Here is a 23357-nt window from a genome sequence, read left to right on the forward strand (position 1 = left end):
CACTTGCTGGTAACGCATGCGCCGTCGCAGTTAGTAATTTCATTGTAGCCGAACTCGGTGCACGTGGTGGTGGCAGAGGAGACGGAGGGCCACAGACGCGGTTTGGCGTGAGGGGCGCAGGCGCCGCGCGGCCGCCAGCTGCCACCTGCGCGGCTGCGTCTGGACAGCAGGCAGAGCACGGCAGCGGCGCTACGCGAGCCACCAGTCGCGCTCCGACGCCCGCCGGTGGAGTACGGGGCTGCCTACATCCCAGGCACCAGGCGGGCGCCACAACGCCGCTACCCGGCACGCGCCGCCGGCCGCATCACAGGCAAGCTGTTGCACAGCTGCAGCCTCGCGGTGATTTCATTTCTCACTGTAAGTGAACAAGAGAAAACTCAGTAACCTGCAGTACTGTTAAAAAAATATGTATATCACTATTCCATTTACTGTGGTTGGAAACGACTGCTCTCTTATCGGTTGAGATTCTACTGACGACCAAGAAATTCTTTGAAAGCATGGTACTGATGATGACGAATATCATAAGAAGCTGAAGAAGCTAGTACGTCATGTTTACATGTCACATTAGTATGTTCAGTGTCACTTTAGTCTGAAATAGGATTTTTAATGCTGTTACTAATATCGCAAATGATAGACATAGAGTTTTCATCAGTTTATTGTTCATGTTTAGAACCCATTTGCTTTTTAGCTAGGCCGTTCTGGAATGTACATTGTCACTTTATTCCAATTTCTTGCACTGCACAACATCTTGCAGTTAAAGATGTTGCTGTTACTCATTGCTACCACTAGTTACTCGTACAGAGTGCCTTAAACAAGACTGGTTGTACGGAATGATGCCAACTGCATGCAAGCAAATGGCTCTCCATTTCGTAGAAACTACAGTCTTCCATTTTCTAAATTAAGGAACATTAATGACGACCAGATGATGGGAGTAAGAAGTATGTGCTCGAGGACAACAACACTAGAACTAGTTGTTGAACTTCATTCTGTTTCAATGTCTGTTGCGTTATATTGTGTGTTACATTGGAGTCAATGTAATATTTACATACAAAGCATACCGGATATGAGACAGAGCACAATGCGTTGCTTCTTTCAGCCTGCTATATATAAATACGCTATGTGGTATGATTTGAAAATTATCTTAGCTGTACTGTAAAAAGGCTTACATTCCAAATGTACATAATGTACAAGAGCTATTAGGACACAAGCGAAAAAATTTTCTTAATATTTTACGTGTGGTAATTCTTAATGCAAAACTTTTGGCTTGATTATGAATGAACGCTGTCTCTAATTTATGTGAAAGCTGTATTGGTATTCGCCACTTATGCTAACATACTGAATGTATTATACCAAAATCGAAGAAATACAAAAGTAATAGTAAAGTCTGAAAATTTGTCAAATAGAGTGAATTTGTAGTTTCTCTTGTGGTTATTTAACGGGGGAGGGAGGTTGGGACTGGGACTGAGGTTTTAGCTGTTGATGAAGTACATTTTCATAACCTGAGTTGCTTGTTTAGCAGTATATACAGACTTGTTAGTGAAATCAAACGCAACGAAGCTGTTTGTTGGTTCAGGTTTACACAAAGGCTCTCATCATAATCGAACTTCCATATTTAACTACATAAAATGCTCAAAGATGAATATCATATTGAAGATATCTGACACTAGGTATTAACAAGCACGACATTAGAGAGAATTCGTTTATAAAACCGTGTAACTATCCTGACATTAGTAAAACACATAGTGTTAAATATTTGTCATATCAAGAACGTCTCTTACATTTGATGATCCTCCGGTTTCAATTCCAGAAGTCACTAGCTACATCATGTACCTTAGCATCCTATGTTAAATGAAATACGTGTTAAGTTCTGTAGGGGCCTCTTAGATACTGTAAAAACAATTTGAATGCGGTACAGTGCTAAACAAACATAAAAGGCTTTCATCTTACAGTGTTTCAGTAAACCAAACTAACCATATTTGAATTTATTTGTTGTGAACATTTTACCATAAATCATATTTAATATGAGTAACATCAGAAATTTGTAGACTGATGGCACTAAACGTCAATCAATTGTATTTGTAAATTCGGATTAAAGATTTATGTCTGCTAAGTAGTAATCATAACGTAAGTAAATTAAACATTCTTTTCTCTCTGTATTGCATTGCAGTTATTTTGCGAGATTAGTCTCGACCGTAGATATCAATTGTGCAAAATGAAATTGTTACTAAATTTTTGTATTGAAAGGTGCAACGCCTGTTTCTCTGCATGTTAAGGTAGTCGTTATCTCTCACACACAAATCCATGATTTTAATGATTATTTGTTTATCTCCAATGTCAAATAAAATGTGAGGATATGAAGAAAATAATTTGAGGACTGGTTGAAGGTAACATAATATATCGAAAAACCAAACTAAGTATCGACACAAAGTGGAATTAATCCAGTTAACAAAAATCCCCCATGTGGAATAGAAAGAAAGAAACACAGCTTTCTATATATTAATTTGATTGGGAATGAACATTATGTAAATTTTATTCACTGTTTCATGTAGGTATCTGTTCGTATCATGTAGAAAAGTGAAACGATGCAGTTGCATTTCAAAGATTCAGTTACCCTGTTGTACACAATTGCTCAGTTCAGATTGTTGACCGTGATCTTACTATTAAATAATGCTGAATTTAACTAACTATATCTGCCACTCATGATGTATATTTAATTAATGTTCAATTTTGGAACAAAATAACCACTTACAAAGCCAATCACAAACTGAGTTATGTGATTCATCTCCACGATCACACAAGATCTTAAATGTCCAATGATTGTTACTTGTATAATTTAAGTACTCAGTTATATTGTAACATAATCACAAAGATAATGTTGTGCCATTTTCGACATGAATAAATTTCTCTTGTATCTGGTACGTCTAATACGATCCCTATGTTTACTTTCATCTGAGATTGTTTAGGAAACTTATTAAATGAATCATCGAAAATCCACAGCAATATCTTTGTCTAACAATGCGTCGTTCTACCAAGGTTCTGCTGATGATGAAGATAAAGTTTGACGGGCGTGATAATATTTGTGGAATGATGAAATCATGGTACTTGCAACGAAATGGATGTCGTATTACTTCATGCTAGTGGATTACTCTTCCCTTGCACAGGCATAGAATTTCATCCTGTTCATGTTTCATCGCCAATTTTCACCTGGTACGTGTACCTCAGTTCCATAATCGTAGCGCTTCTTTTATTAACATACAATATCGATTCGCCGGTTCTGATAGTAATGGACCTAAACCAAAACTTTCCAAGACCCATCTATGTGATCGCTTGTACTATCCACTGTTTAATCACTCTGTTCAGAACTAAAGCTGGCATTTGAGGAATTGCATGTAAATCCGATAGTTAAGTTTTGATAATGATGCCATTGTTTCATAACCCCTACTTAACGAAATTTAAATCTGAATATTCCCTACATAACATAAGCCCTACAAGCAGCTTTTGTAGCCACATCTTCTATGACGAAATTTTATCTTTAACTATGTAGTGGCTTATTTTTAGGACAGTTCACATCTGCTTTACTGTTCATAGTGAAAAATTTAAAATTTGGACTTTCAAAGTGCCTTTTCCTAGACAAAAAAAAAAGCAGAATGTTCTTAATTACTGCAATATTTATCCGTCTATATTATGATGGAAATAAGAAAACTCACTGAAAATTACAACTGGAGATCTAAACTGCTCTAATTACTTCCTTTAACACTAAATTATATTGGCTGTGTGCAGGGAACTATAATGTTACCTCATTACTTATATCTTGTAATTCATTTTACTGTTGTATTTGCGTATGGTTCCTAGAAAATATACTGAAACTCTCACCAGTTGACGTCATAATCAGTTAATGTTCATAGCAATTCTTTAGTTGTTATTTTAAGTAGCTGATTCAAGAGTCATTTTTCGGTAATATCCACTGTGAAGAATAGAGCAGATAACTTTTATTTAAGAGATTTTGAACTTCTATTAGTACTCCTGCTGAAGCAAATTTTTACTCACTGTTAGATTACTGAGAGGTGGTGTGACCTATATTACATATGACTGTGAAGTAAATATAGATGTGACAATAAAACAGAATAGTTTAAAGAGAAGGTAACAAGTACAACATCTTTCTTACAGCACTAATATGAAAGCTGTTGATTGGTTGTGCAGCTATTCCTAGCTTGGATACTCGCATATGTTACTTTCAGATCATATAGAATTTGGAATTATAATGTCAGTGTAAATATTATCTTGCTAAACCGGCTACAATACCATTGAAATTCAGCAAACCTCACAACACATACAAACTGTTTTCATACAGATTCTTTCAGGATTGTTGTGACCAAATTAAAATTCACACATATTGGTGAATACTAGAAACGCAGGAAGGACGTTAACGAATAATGTCACAATGAAAATGTGGTATTCTCGTTTTCGTCATCAATTACTGCAAAAGCAAATACTTCATGAAATAATGACTCACAATGATAGAGAAGTTTATGAATGATCGTTGATCTTGTAATACAACTCCCTTCGGCTAATCGGTCGAGTTCATTACACACTTTACACAGTACAATTTTAGCCAAAATCCGATGTACTACAAATTTAAAATTTTACAATACATCAATAACAATATAGTAACCGAACAGTGAACGAGAGGATGAACTACATATCAAGTGTTGTCATACCCAATCAGATAAAATGAATGTGTTTTGCTGCTAGACTCAGTCGCTCAATTGTTAGGTCAATAAGGTACTGTGTATCAAGAGGGCAAATAACAGCTTCCTGTAACATGCATACACTGACATAGGTAGGCCCTCACACTGTGGTATAATGAACACCCATATTAGAACAGTAATTCTTGCCATATTAAAAATATACTTCCTACGTTCTGGTCAATACTCGCCTCCAACAATAGTCATTTGATGACAACATTTCAAAAATTTGCAATTTTCATCAGTAGCCTACACCTTTCAGTTACGTATCTGGTGACGAGGCGCTATGTATCTGGTGATGAACGACAATGTATTGCGCGTTATTTTATTCGCTGTTCTAGATATATAGGTGTCAACAAACTTGTGTAACAGTAGTGTACTGCAGGTTTTAAGAGATCTGATATAGGCTACAGCAGAAGCTGGTCGTGGGTGAAGTGGAATTGAGCACATGTAGACTGTGATAAACTTTCAGAACCAATAAGTATATATTTATTTATATTTTCAAATCTCGACTAGAGAACTTAAGGTCATATCATTAATTCTATCCGGTGAAGCAATCATATCTTACGTGTTACTGAGTCGTCACATATAATGTGCTCAGAGCTATGACAAAGGAATGGTTTTTAAAGATTTCTCAAATTGTACTCTCGCGATCCAGCTTTAGGAATCCATATTTGATTTACCTTACTTGATTAATGTAACATATTACTGCCCATATTACTGCCCACATGATCAATGTTATCAACAAAACAGGGATAAATATCCCGCCATTAGTTACTAAATCGGCCACCGATCGCGAAGAACCGATTACAATTCAGAAAAAAATCGGTCAATGTGAATGAAGGAAGTGTTTAGTAACTGTGAATGTTATGCTATACTGATTCCTGTAAGAGGGACATTCTCTTATGAATAAGACCACTGTGTATATGAAGATTTTTAACCGGTGATGTCTGTATCCCAAAAGCGCCTGCATCTACAACACATCAGACTGGCATATTTAGACAAACATCATGATACCAAGGACACTGAAAGACACATGGTGCAACACGTTGAAATGATCTCCTAAACGAGGAAATAAATACAGATGACATAAAATGCAGAATATTCTTGGCCAATAACGAAAGCAGAAACTTCGTTATCATGGAATATCTTTAACTTTCTTGCCATTAAATGCGAATTTAATTTTCAAATAGTTACCAAAATGTGATATTTCTTATTGGTAGGAAGATATAATACCATAACAAGGAACGAGCTAGCAATAATTTATCAGATTTCTTACATACACTGAGGACAGCTAATACTATTATTAAAGTCTGTGGTTCTAAGGCTTTTTGTGAACTCATCCATTAAATTCCGTGGAAGCACAACACATTTCCGAAACACTTCCCATTGCTTCACACAATGATGTGCATCTTAACTCAGCGAACTGTCAGATGACCTACCGAACTATATGTAGAGGCAGTATGCGAATACTACCACTCTTATGCTATTATCTCATTCATAGAACTAATGTCTCACCAATAGAAGATGTATGATAATTAGTAGAGAATAATGGAATATGGGTAGATATTTAATATAAAAAGTTCTAAAACATGTATACCCAAAAAAACGAGCAGTTTTCAAAGTAACTGTGAAAGTGTGATTTATAACCACACTCACTTAGTTACTAAATCATGTCATAGTTGGCAAAAAACGAATTTTAAATGTAGAGTGACAATCCTGCGGGGTCAGATTTCATATTGGTAAATTTAAAGTGAAATACAATAGTGCGTCAGCGCCATTCATGTTACAGTTTACTGTACACTTGTGGATGGCAAAGTAGATGTTCTACATTTCTTCCTCGAAATTGGAGTCAATACTACACTCGTCTCTATAGTTACTTACGATGATGATCTCGTGATTCCTGACAAGAAAACAAAGTTCGCTACACCATTTCTTCAACCGTATCAAGGACAGTGTCATTCACTTGACCTTTGAAATGACATTATAAAAAACAGTCCTGAGGTCTGAGGCGAGGTTACCTTGGAGGCCGAGATTACAGGTCCTGCCTAACCTATCCATCCTGGACCACAAGTGTGTATTTGCTGTAGTCTTACATTAGCAGATGAAGGTGCCGCTTCCCAATAATACATGTACCATGTTCGTAAACCTATGGTCGGGAAGGATATTTGAGGCCGAGTAGATTATTAATTAATCGACAAATACGCTTTTGAAAACTTGTACTCGTAATGGCATATTCGTAATTACTGGAACTTCGCTGTCGACTCATTTTTGTAACCTTCTTTACTGGAATGTTTATGAGTCTCCTATCGTATACTCTTTCATGTTTCAGTTTTCACTATAAATTATGACAGATTGTGTGTTTATACTAATCAGCCAAAATATTCTGACCACCGACCTACAGTCAATATAAACCCATTTAGCCGATACTAATATCACCTGGCGAGTAGTGACTGCTGGTCAGACACACGCACAGTGCATGCAGTATCAGTGACTGTGCTGTCCATGTGTAGAATGGGGAGGCCCACAATCTACCTGAGTATGACTGAGGGCAGATTGTGATGGCCAGCAGGCCTGTCACGAGCATCTGGGAAACTGCACGACTTATCGAATGTTTGAGGAGTGCCGTGGTGTCTTCAACATGTAGCGAAACAAACGGGAAACTACGTCCAGACGTCGTTGGGTTGGGCGGCCACCGCTCATTACAGATGTTGGATGTCGTAGGCTGGATGGACTGTTAAAACAGGACAGATGATGAACTGTGGCGGCACATAGTGCCATGAACGCTCTTAACGGTGGGCCTCCACAGCCGACGACTCATGCATCTGACAATATTAGAATTATGACATCGGCAGCTACGACTACAATGGGCACGTGTCCATCGGTATAGGACGTTGGCACAGTGGCACTGCGTTGCATGGTCTGATGAATCTCGATACCTTCTTCATCATACTGATGGGAGGACGCGAATCAATCGTCTGCCAAGGGAACAGCTCCTTGACACCTCTACTGCGGGACGGAGACAAACTGGTGGTGTCTCCATTATGCTCTGAGGAACATTCATGTGGGTATGCATGACGGTCAAGGAGTATCGAAAACTGGTTGCAGAGCATGAATGCCACTTCACGACGATCGTCTCCCGATCCCGGTAGCACTTTTCAGCAAGATAATGCCCCAAGTCACAAAGCCAGGAGTGTGATACAGTGGTTCGAGTAACATAGTGGTGAGCTCCCATTGATGTGCTGGCCCTGACTCGCTATATCAAACCCCAGTCGAACATAACTGGGATGTGATTGAACCTGGTGTCAGAGCCCATCGTCTCCCTCCCCGGAAATTATAGGACTTAGGTGACTTGTGCGGGCAGATGTGGGGTCAACTCCATCCAGCGACCTACCAAGACCTCATTGTTTTCATGCCACGATACGTCGCTGCTATTATCCATGCCAAATGGAGACATACCAACTATTAGATAGTTGATCACATGTTCTGATTGATGAATTTCCGATACATATATCATGGTTAATTGTTAAAAATGCATTTGTAAGCTAAATTCCCAGAGTGAATATTTTATCTTCAGATACTAGATGAGTATGCTCCTGCTCTTAAGTCGGTTTGTTGTCAAATCATAACAGTTGCTTCTAAGCGAATGACATATTTTATTAGTTATTGTGGCTCATTAATAAAGCGTTTGATCTGTTATCTACTTGAAAGAAATTGATATTACCTTCAGTAAAGTATATGTATACCCACTATTCTAGCCAAGGATAGGTCGCTACGTCCTCAGTGGTTTTTCGCACTGATCGGCACTGCCGTTTGCGAGAGCGGGGAGTCCAAAACACAGATGAACGTTGGGATTAAAACGGCGTTACGGCGGGCAACGATGCGCGGCCGAGGGCATTCAACCGTCACAACAAAGGGAGGGCGTTTTAAATTGCTTCGTTAGTTGTACGCACACAGCCACTTCGCACTCATAATTAAATACAGAGTTTTTAAAGAGCTCCTACCCCCATAGAATTAAAGACTGTCGACGACTCCGGATAAAAACTGTATATCCTATTATGACAGTTTTGGCAAAGGCAAACTAAGAGACTGCTTCAATTTCTTTTCGAACACAATAGAGGAAACTAAACATTAATACACCAAACGTTAGAGGCGTCCCGAAATTTCATCCTCGGAAATGATTTACAGACTTCCCAGAGGCTATATGTACTTTAGCTCAGCAAATGGTGCATGACAAAAAGTTTCCATCGTTAGCCCATTTCATGTTAGCTGCATCTAAAACTGTCCTTAACGCAGTAAAGGAGGGAAAGGAAAATTTGATTCCATTACTCAAAGTTTATCTTTACTTCGAAACATCTCCAAGTGAAGATATCCATCCGATTGTCATAACAAGACGCCTCCTGAGACGCGGCAAGGTAGTAGTAGGCAAAACGCAACAGGGAATAACAATATTAATGTGGTGATAGTAAACTGCAGGAGCGTCTATAGAAAGGTCCCAGAACTACTCTCATTAATGAACGGTCACAATGCCCACATAGTACTAGGGACAGAAAGTAGGCTGAAACCATACGTAAACAGTAATGAAATTCTAAACACAGTTTGAAATGTATACCGCAAAGACAGGCTGGACGGTGAAGGGGGAGGCGTGTTTATAGCGATAAAATGTGCAATAGTATCGAAGGAAATTGACGAAGATCCGAAATGTGAAATAACTTGGTTGAAGGTCACAGTTAAATCAGGCTCAAACATTGGATGTCTCTATAGACCCCTGGCTCAGCAGTTGTTGTGGCAGAGCAGCTGAAGGAAAATTTTGAAAATATTTCGAGTAGATATACCCACCATGTTGTAATTATGGGTGGAGATTTTAATTTGGCGGATATAGACTGGGAGACTCAAACGTTTTTAACGGGTGGCGGGGACAAAGAATCCACTGAAATTTTATTCAGTGCATTATCTGAAAACTATCTCGAGCAGTTAAACAGAGAACCGACCCGTGGTGATAACATATTAGACCTTCTGGTGACAAATAGGCCCGAACTATTTGAAACAGTCAACGCAGAACAGGGAATCAGCGACCATAAAGCGGTTGCTGCATCGATGATTTCAGCCATAAATAGAAATATTAAAAAAGGTGGGAAGATTTTTCAGTTTAGCAAAAGTGACAAAAAGCAGATTTCAGAGTACTTGACGGCTCAACACAGAAGTTTTATCTCAAGTACAGATACTGTTGAGGATCAGTGAACAAAGTTCAAGACCATCGTACAATATGCATAAGATGAGTATGTGCCAAGAAAGATCGTAAGGGATGGAAAAGAGCCACCGTGGTACAACAACTGAGTTAGAAAACTGCTGCGGAAGCAGAGGGAACTTCACAGCAAACATAAATATAGCCAAAGTCTTGCAGACAAACAAAAATTATGCGGGACGAAATGTAGTGTGAGGAGGGCTATGCGAGAGGCGTTCAATGAATTCGAAAGTAAAGTTCTATGTACTGACTTGGCAGAAAATCCTAAGAAACTTTGTCGTATGTCAAAGCGGTCAGTGGATCAAAACAAAATGTCCAGACACTCTGTGACCAAAATGGTACTGAAACAGAGGATGACAGACTAAAGGCCGAAATACTAAATGGATTTTCCCAAAGCTGTTTCACAGAGGAAGACTGCACTGCAGTTCCTTCTCTAGATTGTCGCATGGATGACAAAGTGGTAGATATCGAAATAGACGACAGAGGGATAGAGAAACAATTAAAATCGCACGAGGGAGGATAGGCCACTGGACCTAATGGGATACGAGTTAGGTTTTGCACAGAGTACGCGAAGGAACTTGCCCCCCTCCTTGCAGCGGTGTACCGTAAGTCTCTAGAAGAGCGTAGAGTTCCCAAGGATTGGAAACGGGCACAGGTCATCCCCGTTTTCAAGAAGGGACGTCGAACAGATGTGCAGAACTATAGACCTACATCTCTAAAGTAGGTCAGTTGTAAAAATTTGGAACACGTATTATATTCGAGTATAATGACTTTTTGGAGACTAGAAATCTACTCTGTAGGAATCAGCATGGGATTCGAAAAAGACGATCGTGTGAAACCCAGCACGCGCTATTCGTTCACGAGACTCAGAGAGCCATAGACACGGGTTGCCAGGTAGATGCAGTGTTTCTTGACTTCCGCAAGGCGTTCGATACAGTTCCCCACGGTCGTTTAACGTACAAAGTAAGATCATATGGACTATCAGACCAATTGTGTGATTGGATTGAAGAGTTCCTAGATAACAGAACGCAGCATGTCATTCTCAATAGGGAGAAGTCTTCCGTAGTAAGAGTGATTTTAGGTGTGCCGCAGGGAAGTGTTGTAGGACCGTTGCAATTCACAATATACATAAATGACCTTGTGGATAACATCGGAAGGTCCCTAAGGCTTTTTGCGGATGATACTGTGGTATATCGAGAGGTTGTAACAATGGAAAACTGTCCTGAAATGCAGGAGGATCTCCAAAGAATTGACGCATGGTGCAGGGAATGGCCATTGAATCTCAATGTAGACAAGTGTAATATGCTGCGAATACATAGAAAGAAGGATCCCTTATCATTTAGCTACAAAATAGCAGGTTAGCAACTGGAAGCAGTTAATTCCATATATTATCTGGGAGTAGGATTAGGAGTGATTTAAAATGGAATGATCATATAAAGTTGATCGTCAGTAAAGCAGATGCCAGACTGAGATTCATTGGAAGAATTCTAAGGAAATGCAATCCGAAAACAAAGGAAGTAGGTTGCAGTACACTTGTTCGCCCACTGCTTGAATACTGCTCACCAGTGTGGGATCCGTACCAGATAGGGTTGATAGAAGAGGTAGAGAAGATCCAACGGAGAGCAGCGCGCTTCGTTACAGGATCATTTAGTAATCTCGAAACCGTTACGGAAATGATAGATAATCTCCAGTGGAAGACTCTGCAGGAGAGACGCTCAGTAGGTCGGTACGGTCTTTGTTGAAGTTTCGAGAACATACCTTCACCGAGGAGTCAAGCAGTATATTGTTCCCTCCTACGTATATCTCGCGAAGAGAACATGAGGATAAAATCAGAGAGATTAGAGCCCACGCAGAGGCGTACCGACAATCGTTCTCCCACGAACAATACGAGACTGGAACAGAAGGGAGAACCGATAGAGGTACTCAAGGTATCCTTCGCCACACACCATAAGGTGGTTTGCGGAGTAGAGATGCAGATGTAGATGTACATGTAGAAGTACCTTATTTATAATGTCAAATTACTATGATGCTCCGTCCACATTTTGTTTTGTCATTTTTTCCTCAGTAATATGGCCTCCCATTCAGTTACGCAAAAATCGTGAACTATAAATCACATCGTGAAGGATTATGGAGGGAGTTATGCGTTAACTGGCAGAAGGAATCTCAAAATCCCTGTGTAAATTATGCGACCAACACTACGATAAATTTGGGTATTTAGTTAAGAGATTTATTTCTGCATCTCATTCTTAAAGCGTTAAAAGTTACAAAATTTGGTATTTTATTAGAGTTTCGCCTGGCTTGAAAAGCCACTGTTGCGCATCATAGACTACTCACGATTATACATAACCATGGTTAAATTATATTTTAAGGAGAAAAATAGCACAATTACAATATATCAGCCATTGTAATCGACCCTGCGTGGAAACTCTGCCATAATTCGGACATTAAGCAGTTATTACCTACAGAAAGTAGAGCTTACGAACTTTTGCGGGCACCGATTGTTTGCCGCTCACTCTGCGCCACTACAGCCATCTGAAGCTAAAACGTTGAGTACCATACAGAGGAGTGGGTAAGACATCTGTGAATTTCTGTTTTCACAACGCTAACATGATTTGCTCATTTCGTCAAATTCGCTGCTTTTAACATGTAGCTGTTGCTAGAGATGCTTTGAACATTTTTATAAAGCGATAAGCAAATGCAGTACAGATGTATGAAACGAATCTGTTTGTCTCGAAAGAAGCAGCATTGCACTATTTAATTATTACTGTAGCTTCTGTGTTCAAATAGCTCTGAGCACTATGGGACTCAACATCTGTGGTCATCAGTCCCCTAGAACTTAGAACTACTTAAACCTAACTAAGCTAAGGACAGCACACAACACCCAGTCATCACGAGGCAGAGAAAATCCCTGACCGCGCCGGGAATCGAACCCGGGAACCCGGGCGTGGGAAGCGAGAACGCTACCGCACGACCACGAGCTGCGGACTGCTCCTGTGTTTTTCTCTGGATTTCGAAGGTTCCATTGTCAAATAGACGTAGAATTTGCAAATTTGCTTTTTTCTCCAACATAATCTGCACCTTTAAATTGTGATTCGAAAAACGTTAGCGTCATTTATAATTCTTCAGTTGCTCATGTTTACCCAGTCCGTTTTGTTTTCATTTGACTATCCCGTATTCATTCGATATCGTTTCAACTGTATAGTCGGATTGATATTCGGCAGAAATACAACGTAATTCAGCTCCCCCTACAGGTGGGTTTTGTGCAAGGCAGAGCGCCTTCAAATAGAACAAGAAATATTTTCATTTTTTTCGGACTATGCGCAAACTTTGTTCCAAAGAAAAAAATTAAGATTACTTTTTTGTAAGATATTTTATGCTGTTGATGTTTGTACTGAGATACGTCTTTGCCAGAGGCTGTAGTTTTCGACCAAAAAAATTCAGTAAACTTTTCATCGTTTCAAAAGTAATCATGATACCTGTTAATACTTTTATCTCACTGTGAGACAAGACGGCCAAAGCCCTCATTGAGAAATGTTTTGCGGTTTCCTACTGTACAGTGATTATGACCGGGCGTGCACCTCTGCATCCGAAGAAAAGCAACGGCCGCTTACGTCTCTCTTCAGTACAACAAATTTATTGAAATCGCATGGAGAGAAAAAAATTGTTCAAATGTGTGTTAAATCTTATGGAACTTAACTGCTAAGGTCACCGGTCTATTAACTTACACACTACTTAACCTAAATTATCCAAAGGACAAACACACGCACCCATTCCCGAGGGAGGACTCGAACCTCCACATGGAGAGAGATCGGAAGCGGCACACATGTTACCAGTGCTGGATCGGGCATGCTGGAGAAGTTCGCTAGGAAGCCTTTACACATCCTCCTTACAGTGCAGATATCTCTCCTTGCAATTTCCTTATTTTTGGAGCGCTGAAGAACGATATTCGTGGCCATCTATTTATTTCGGACGAAGAGGTGCATGCGTAAGTGCGACCGTGTTTCCGCAGGCAACCGGAAATATTTTCATGAAGGCACTGACAGTCTTTGCCCACTGTGGGATGAATATATACAATAAACAGTTTACATACATTGTTCCATCTGTCTTGTTTTCATTTGCCGGCTCCTCGTTATGAGAGCGAGGTTCCTTTATTATGCGTTCATGATATTTAATGTTTTGCATTTGGAATAACATGCCCTCGAGCAAAATTTCAGTACACATCGTGCAGATGTTCCCGTTTTCCACGTCTTCTACATCCCTAGAATAAGAAGTTCTGGTTGTTACTCTGCAGTACACTACTTCGCTCTCGGGCATTAGGCAGTAGCATTAGGGTAGGGCTACTGACAATCGGATCAGGCGAAACTTTAAATGTTGTACTTTCAATAGGCCATAACTGCGTACTATGACATTATAATCTTGATTTTAGCGCAGAGGCAGTTGCTGAGGGTGACGTCTTGCAAGTATTCTCCTTCATCCTTTAAACATGACGTCAAGTTGGGGATTTTTTCTTGTCAGACGCTATTTTATCTACTGTTTCATATAAACTCTCTAAGTAACTTCACTGACTTCAGAGAATTTTACCCGCTGTCTATTTACATGGAATAGTGGAAACAATTAATGGTTACTTATTTCCCTGAATTCAAATGTTTCAAGGAATTGCATAGAGAGTTAATGAACAGATATTCAGATTTTCTTGTATGCCTGCGTTAGTCGTTCAGTCACACGAACTTTAAAAAAATTACGGTTCGCCTAGTTCAGCGCTGTATTCTCATTCAGCAGTTCAGTTTGCTTGAAGGTTACAGATCGAAGAAATATCGGTTTTCCACTGCACGACGAACTATCCAATCAAGAGGAATTATTTCAAATACGTAAACAGCTTTAAAATTTTCAGTGGTACCTGAGAGCGCCTCCCACTGCCTGTGCTAACTTATTGATATCTGCAGTGTAATCAACCAGACAGTTATTATTACTTCTCACCAGCTACATACCCATTTCTATACATTTCGTCTTTAACCCCATGTTAACGACGGATCTCTTAGCTACTTAAAACATATCCGCCTGATGTTGTAGCCAGCATACTTCTCGGACAATGACGACGTTACTGATGCCAGTAGGCGACGCTTCAATTAAAAGAGATATAGAAATGGAACGTTTGAGGAACTGCGCAAATCCGTGAAGCTGAAGAATATAAGTTTGGGGCCTTCTCTTCATCATGGGTACAAAGTGGACACCGATAGGATGACGACGTTTTTTAAGGGAACCACTACTGACAGTGAAATTACTAGAACATCGTAAGTTGTTACACTTGGGACCCACTAATGGCGAAGGGTATATTTAGCGCCTAGGTCACTCTCTTATTTATTTGGGATCCGTACTACGCATTATTCTGCAAATTCCCCGTCTGAAGCTCGACTAGTAAAGCTGTTGGTGTCATCAGATCCATAATTTCAATACAGCTAATATGTTCATCGTAAGTGACCCTAGGTAAGATCGTTGTTGCTTAAAATTAGTTTTAACGAAACTTCCGTCTTATAGACGGTGAATGTGTAACTAATAGACCTTTTCGGATCTACCTGTAACTGCTGATATAAAAATGGTTGCGACTGAGCAGCCGTTATTTGAGGGTAACACAACCTTTCATACTCGATTACAGCTTATACGTCATAAATAGGTTCCCTGTCAGCTATTGATGTACTCTAAAAGGCGGAAATTCACCCACCCTCATCAGTACTGCGTTCGGTAATGGGGTAGGTGATCCTATTTTTGCTTTATTTTGAAACATTCTTTGAAAGTATACTATTTTATTTCAAGATTAGTAAAAGGGTGTCCAAGCATAATATAAACCTAAGCATATTAAACGACGGCACAAATTTAACTCACTCTAATGTTTCCCTACAATTCCCATTAACGATTTTACTACACTCCTGGAAATGGAAAAAAGAACACATTGACACCGGTGTGTCAGACCCACCATACTTGCTCCGGACACTGCGAGAGGGCTGTACAAGCAATGATCACACGCACGGCACAGCGGACACACCAGGAACCGCGGTGTTGGCCGTCGAATGGCGCTAGCTGCGCAGCATTTGTGCACCGCCGCCGTCAGTGTCAGCCAGTTTGCCGTGGCATACGGAGCTCCATCGCAGTCTTTAACACTGGTAGCATGCCGCGACAGCGTGGACGTGAACCGTATGTGCAGTTGACGGACTTTGAGCGAGGGCGTATAGTGGGCATGCGGGAGGCCGGGTGGACGTACCGCCGAATTGCTCAACACGTGGGGCGTGAGGTCTCCACAGTACATCGATGTTGTCGCCAGTGGTCGGCGGAAGGTGCACGTGCCGGTTGACCTGGGACCGGACCGCAGCGGCGCACGGATGCACGCCAAGACCGTAGGATCCTACGCAGTGCCGTAGGGGACCGCACCGCCACTTCCCAGCAAATTAGGGACACTGTTGCTCCTGGGGTATCGGCGAGGACCATTCGCAACCGTCTCCATGAAGCTGGGCTACGGTCCCACACACCGTTAGGCCGTCTTCCGCTCACGCCCCAACATCGTGCAGCCCGCCTCCAGTGGTGTCGCGACAGGCGTGAATGGAGGGACGAATGGAGACGTGTCGTCTTCAGCGATAAGAGTCGCTTCTGCCTTGGTGCCAATGATGGTCGTATGCGTGTTTGGCGCCGTGCAGGTGAGCGCCACAATCAGGACTGCATACGACCGAGGCACACAGGGCCAACACCCGGCATCATGGTGTGGGGAGCGATCTCCTACACTGGCCGTACACCACTGGTGATCGTCGAGGGGACACTGAATAGTGCACGGTACATCCAAACCGTCATCGAACCCATCGTTCTACCATTCCTAGACCGGCAAGGGAACTTGCTGTTCCAACAGGACAATGCACGTCCGCATGTATCCCGTGCCACCCAACGTGCTCTAGAAGGTGTAAGTCAACTACCCTGGCCAGCAAGATCTCCGGATCTGTCCCCCATTGAGCATGTTTGGGACTGGATGAAGCGTCGTCTCACGCGGTCTGCACGTCCAGCACGAACGCTGGTCCAACTGAGGCGCCAGGTGGAAATGGCATGGCAAGCCGTTCCACAGGACTACATCCAGCATCTCTACGATCGTCTCCATGGGAGAATAGCAGCCTGCATTGCTGCGAAAGGTGGATATACACTGTACTAGTGCCGACATTGTGCATGCTCTGTTGCCTGTGTCTATGTGCCTGTGGTTCTGTCAGTGGGATCATGTGATGTATCTGACCCCAGGAATGTGTCAATAAAGTTTCCCCTTCCTGGGACAATGAATTCACGGTGTTCTTATTTCAATTTCCAGGAGTGTACATTTACCGCGTTTTGCTTTCTTCTTTAACGTGTTTCAGGTGTATCGTCCACCGTAGGTTACTAGTATAATGGTGTGTCAGCACTAGTTTGGAAGTGGGAATGCCAGGCTACCGGTGCCTAGGAATTACCACTACAGTTATGAACAATCCATACGACTCACTCAATTATTAGTACATTTCACCAACGACAGATTCATTTCCTATACGCCTTCCGACAGTTTTTCATACAGTGTGTAAACATATCATCAGTATTTCAAGGATTGTTCGTATTTACGGTGAAGGGCCGAATGAACGCATAGTTATAAGTTGCTATGACCGATACTGGCAGAGTTTTTCTTCGGAGGGGGAGACTGGAAGGGGGGTGCACTCAGTCTCGTGAGCCCAATTAAATAGCTGCTTGAATAAGACGTACCAGCTCCAAGTTACGATAGCTACCAACGGCTGAGAGAGCGGTGCGGCCCTCGACACTGCATCTAATGACGCCATTGGCAGAGGAAGACATGGCGGTCGGTTGGTAACGATAGGCTGTCCAGGGTCTGTGGACGGAGTTCAGGTTTACGTAGTGGTAAAAGGATTCTACCCTATGCAGATCCTATGATACTTATCTCAGGATCTCACAGACTGTTTTACACTTCTTGTCAACCTGAGTGACTTTCTAATGCCTACGACGTCGGCTGCAATTTTATGCATTCCCATTTCCTTCACAAAGAGACGTCAGTAGATGTTAAAGTTTACATTAACTGTGTCGGTGACAATACTAAATTATTCTCTTTGTTATTCGTTCATAACAGTCGGTCGAACGTGGCCCTGAGAACCATATTGCAGTGTTTATGACACTACCCATATTTGCATTTTATTTAAATTTTCCGGATTCGTATCACAAAGTGTAGTAGCGTTGTGGGCATATAATTGATAAAACTACGGCATAATTTGCATATTCATCACAGAACCGACTGATTACCTTTTTTATTCAATAACATCAATTCTAGTGGTCCATATATTATTGCAAAGGCTCCTAACGAATTACATCCTAGAACTGGAACGTTATATAACATGTGGTAACGTGGGTAGCGTGTACTCCTGAAGCTGTACTCTCACTTGACAGTGATATGCTCCGTTCTTCAATAGTAAAGAGGCCATTTGGACAATCACTATAATCTGTATCAGTATACTTCATCGCGGATTGACTTATTCGGCTGCTAACTACTGCATAAGGAGACAGCAATGTTTCTTGGCTATAGATATAGACTTCAACTGTTGTCTTATAAGCAGGGCAGTTTCGTTAGTTTACGTCATATGAAGGCGAAGGCACGTCCTTACGTAATGAATAATGGAAGTAAAGCAATGTGTACCTATTTATCTACTTCGTCAGTGTCTTTGTGTAGCACCTTACAAAATTCGGTACTGTCTGCTTTGGAGGCGTCTCTGCCCAAATTAATAATGAGTTAAGGAATGAGTGGTTTCTCTGCAGAATCGGAGAGGAAGGGAACATTTGGAAAACACTAAGATGAAGGGACAGGATAATAAGTCATGTGTTAACATATCAGAGAATATCGTCCACGGTAGTGGAGATGGAGATACAAGGAAGCAATTGTTGAGACAGAAAGAGATCGAACTACATCCAACAAATAAGTGAGGATGTTCGGTGCTAGAGCTACTTTGAGATGTCGATATTGGTACACGAGACAAATTCTTGGCGGGCCTCGTCACACAACTCAAAAGAATGATAACGAATCTGAAAAAAATCTCGTTAAACAGCAAACAAATTATTTATTTCCTTTGATTCACGTAAATGTAGCTGATTGGACCAAGTGATACGCATTTATCAAACAGTTTCATACGTTGTGCTTTGGTGAAATTCAATTCTGAACCATTTAACTCAATGTTTTTTCATCTCTTCTTGTCATTGTAACGGTTCCCTGTATCAGAACTCAGTGTGCTGATACATTTCGTTATTTTGTAATAAAACTGCTTCACTATATTAATTAGTTTAACGATTGACTGTACCTTACTGTCCCCTCTGATTTTGTAGTTCTGTCGTGATGAACAAATACTCTTTCAGCTATTCGCTGAATCACATTATTCTTAAATTCCCTCAAATTAAGGCAGCTTTAAGTGGAGCAATGCAGTCGTCTCTCGTAGAACAGTGTCAAGTACGGATTGAGTATCATTTCCACAACAAGTGGGAAGTCAGTTTATGGCTATAACAGTTAAACAACAAAATACGTATGACACAATGAGCAAAGTAATTAAACGCTGTCGCTGCACTTGACCAACGCACTTGCTTAATTCTGCATAAAGTTAAACAAAACAATATAACGACGTAAAATACAGGAGACATCTAAATTTGAATTTGATGGCCTTCTGTAGGGATGTATCTAGAATAATGTTCTATGACATAACGTAACCGACTTAATTTTTGTCGTGTGTTTCTCATAAGACATTTTTAGTTGTCATTGGTAGCAACAAAATGAAAATTTAAATTCAGCAGATTTAATTACTTTGGGAATACGACGTGAGACACTATTTCAAAAAGAGCAAATGTTGCTGATTCTCAGAACAGTGATCAAAGGACGAATGACAATGATATGATTTACAATGGAAAACTCTGATGAGCACGGTGCTGTTTAATGTGTTAGTACGTGGTCTGATATTTATCGCTGATATTCGATGCGGACTTTGTTTCAAGCAGATAGCGTCTGTCACCACAACCATACACCTCAAAATGTATACAACTTATTAATTCGTCGACGTCACGAAACTATTTGTATAAACACTAATTGCGAACAGTTCCTGCAAAAAACTTGATGCAAGTATTTATTTCTCTAGAAATCTCTACAGTAGTTATTAACAGAAAAGTTCGGACTCTATAACACATATACCAATACATCTCTTGAAACTGTAGATTTTAACTATTAATGTGGGAGGGTTGTTATAGGATTAAAACGCTGTGGCACAACGAGCATTCAGCCAGATACTGCTCTACAACAGCGAAAATATAGTGCCTCGTAACTAGGTATATTCTTTATTCTATAGGACAGTAAAGTATTGGATATTTTAAAAATTGTGATGTTGGTTGTACGTTAAGATATAATATGGCAAATAACAAAACAAAAGTAACAGAGATGACTAACGACAGACGTGAGAACATGTACTATGAGACTGTAGTCTCAGTTAGGTGTTAAATAGTTTCAAGAAGAAGTGGAACATATCTGAGGAACATCCGTATCTATAGGTATTACACTGAGAGTTCATTAAGGAAGCATATCATTGGACACTGCTTTCACTAGACGCTTCTTGTTTCCATTCGTTCTCAAGTTTACTAAATATGCTTATGAAAGATTAGGGTAAGAAGCTTTATATTGTACAATGAATCTGCACGAAAATTTATGGGTTTAACGTCACAACAATAGAGCACTAAAAATCTATGTATAGTGTTACAGTCATACGATTACCATACGTGGGATACATTAAGATGCAACTATATTCCACTCTTACTGCACAGAACTCATTTCAGTTACATTATACAATCTAATGAGAACAGTGGGAGCCATACTGACACGGAAGACCCATTTCTAAATACGGTAAGCCAAGTGGTTTAAGTACTGTATCCCTTTCCTCAGTATATTATAGTAATCTTCTTACTGCTAAAAAAGTTTCTGTGTCAGCTTCTTTTACCAAGTTATTGAGTAGACGGGTATAATTATTATTGTAGCTCTAAAATAAACCTGCAAGAACTTTAGAAAAGTATAAAATATTACTTTAAATTATTCCGACATTAGTATAGCAAAGAAGGGTAACCTATTTCTTCATGGAACAATTCGAAGCACAGGCACTGGACTCGGCGACTTGCAAACCTAAGGTGTGGTACAGGTACGTCGATGATACTTTCGTGGTGTGGAGCCACGGTGAAGAAAAGCTCGGTGACTTCCTAAGACACTTGAACAGCCTCCATGCCAACATAACATTTACCATGGAAATAGAAAAGGACAAGAAACTGCCATTTCTAGATGTGCTGATCACAAGAGACGGCGAAAACCTGGGACACAGCGTGTATCGAAAACCGACACACACGGACCGATACCTGCACAAACTGTCAAACCACCACCCGAGCCAGAAAAGAGGCATGATTAGTACGCTCGTAACGAGAGCAGGACGAATATGTGAGCCGCAACACCTCAAACGAGAAATGCAACACCTGGAAACTGTCCTGAGGAGCAATGGGTACTCCACAAATTATATTAGAAGTGTAACAGAGCCAAACACTCGGCGAAGTAAGGAACCAGAAAAAGAAATGTCGGGTACGGCCTTTCTGCCATACATTCCCAGAGTGACGGACAGAATCGGCCGTATGTTGCGCAAACATGGCGTAAAGACGATTTTCAAACCTACAAGTAAGATCAAAGAGTGTCTTAGATCGGCGGAGGAGGAAAGAGACCCACTTGCAATGTCGGGAGTATACGGTATACCATGCAAATGGGGAAAAATTTATGTCGGAATGACTGGACGATCCATCAACACCAGGATCAAACAGCATAAGCGACATTGCAGGTTGGGGCAGGTGGAGAAATCGACCGTGGCAGAGCACGCACTGAATGAGACCGACCACGTAGTAAAATTCGCCGACACGGACGTTCTGGCTGTAGAGAAACACTATCACACGCGCTTGTTCAGAGAAGCTGTAGAAATACAAAAACACGCGAACAGTTTGAACAAGAAGAGGAAAGCCTTATGGTAAACGGATCCTGGCTTCCCGTACTGCAGCGAACGACCGTCGCAGGTAGCAAGAGGAGAACCGCACCGGAAATGACCTCAGAGAAGCCCTCGGTCGTTGGCGCGCCAGGTACATATAGTCTGCGCCCGCGAGCTCGGCTCCAGTTCACCACCGGCAATGGAGGGTGAAGCTTTGACAATGCCAGCCACTCGTGCTGGCGAAACGTCAGAAAAATCTTTATATGAACGTCGGCCGAAGAACCCGAGACAGAAGCCAATAGGCAGTTTGCTAACACTATAGCTTCCATAGTCTTCACGTTCAGGCTGAGGCACGTTAATCACCAGCTCTAGAGAAAAATACTGAGATATTCAGTAAAAACTTATTTCTAGGAATAAGTTACCTATACTTATGCTGCGATAGTTTTTATAGATTTTAAAATTACGACTCCTCGATAATGCACATGAGCTTTGAAATATTCGTTATTCGTCAGAAAGTAAACCACTGTACACGGTGTAAGCACCACCCACCTCGCTTGTGGCGTGAGGAGTGATGCTGATGCAGCAGTCCAGTGATAACTCCATTGCATTTCCATGAATGGGTAACATGCATGTCCATGTCATTCTGTAATAGATTTTTGGTAGGTATGATACCCCTAACAGGGATCGCCAGTCCACGGCTGATCCCACTATTTATAACTATTTATATGGTCCTGCAGTCAAATGATTCAAATGGCTCTGAGCACTATGGGACTTAACATCTGAGGTCATCAGTCCCGTAGAACTTAAATCTAGCTAACCTAAGGATATCACACACATCCATGCCCGAGGCAGGATTCGTACCTGCGACCGTAGTGGTCGCACGGTTCCAGGCTGAAGCGCCTAGAACCGCTCGGCCACAACGGCCGGCTCCTACAGTCAACCAGTTAAGCAGTAAACCTTGCCAACAGGTAACCTACCGATACAAAGGGCCCCAACCATGCCACTCAATCACAACCAGACTCTGCCGCTATTGAACTGATAGAGATCTAGCCTTTGGAAGTAGTAAGGGGCTGAATGAAAATAAAATAGTGTATGACCAATGCCCTCCCCCGATGAACCATGGACCTTGCCGTTGGTGGGGAGGCTTGCGTGCCTCAGGGATACAGATGGCCGTACCGTAGGTGCAACCACAACGGAGGGGAATCTGTTGAGAGGCGAGACAAATGTGTGGTTCCTGAAGAGGGGCAACAGCCTTTTCAGTAGCTGCAGGGGCAACAGTCTGGATGATTGACTGATCTGGCCTTGTAACACTAATCAAAATGGCCTTGCTGT

General features: G+C 41.2%; 1 protein-coding gene across 1 annotated transcript in view; it reads left to right on the plus strand.

Moving 5' to 3' along the window:
• The first annotated feature begins 228 nt into the window (after nucleotides 1-228).
• LOC126474444 (glycine receptor subunit alpha-4-like) overlaps nucleotides 229-23357 on the plus strand; it is a 724913-nt gene continuing 701784 nt past the window's right edge. Inside the window, exon 1 of the mRNA XM_050101915.1 lies at nucleotides 229-357. The gene's annotated coding sequence lies outside the window, so the exon portion shown is untranslated. The remainder of the gene's footprint in view (nucleotides 358-23357) is intronic.

This window comes from Schistocerca serialis, chromosome 4, assembly GCF_023864345.2.
Source record: "Schistocerca serialis cubense isolate TAMUIC-IGC-003099 chromosome 4, iqSchSeri2.2, whole genome shotgun sequence".
Classification (NCBI taxonomy): Eukaryota; Metazoa; Arthropoda; class Insecta; order Orthoptera; family Acrididae; genus Schistocerca; species Schistocerca serialis.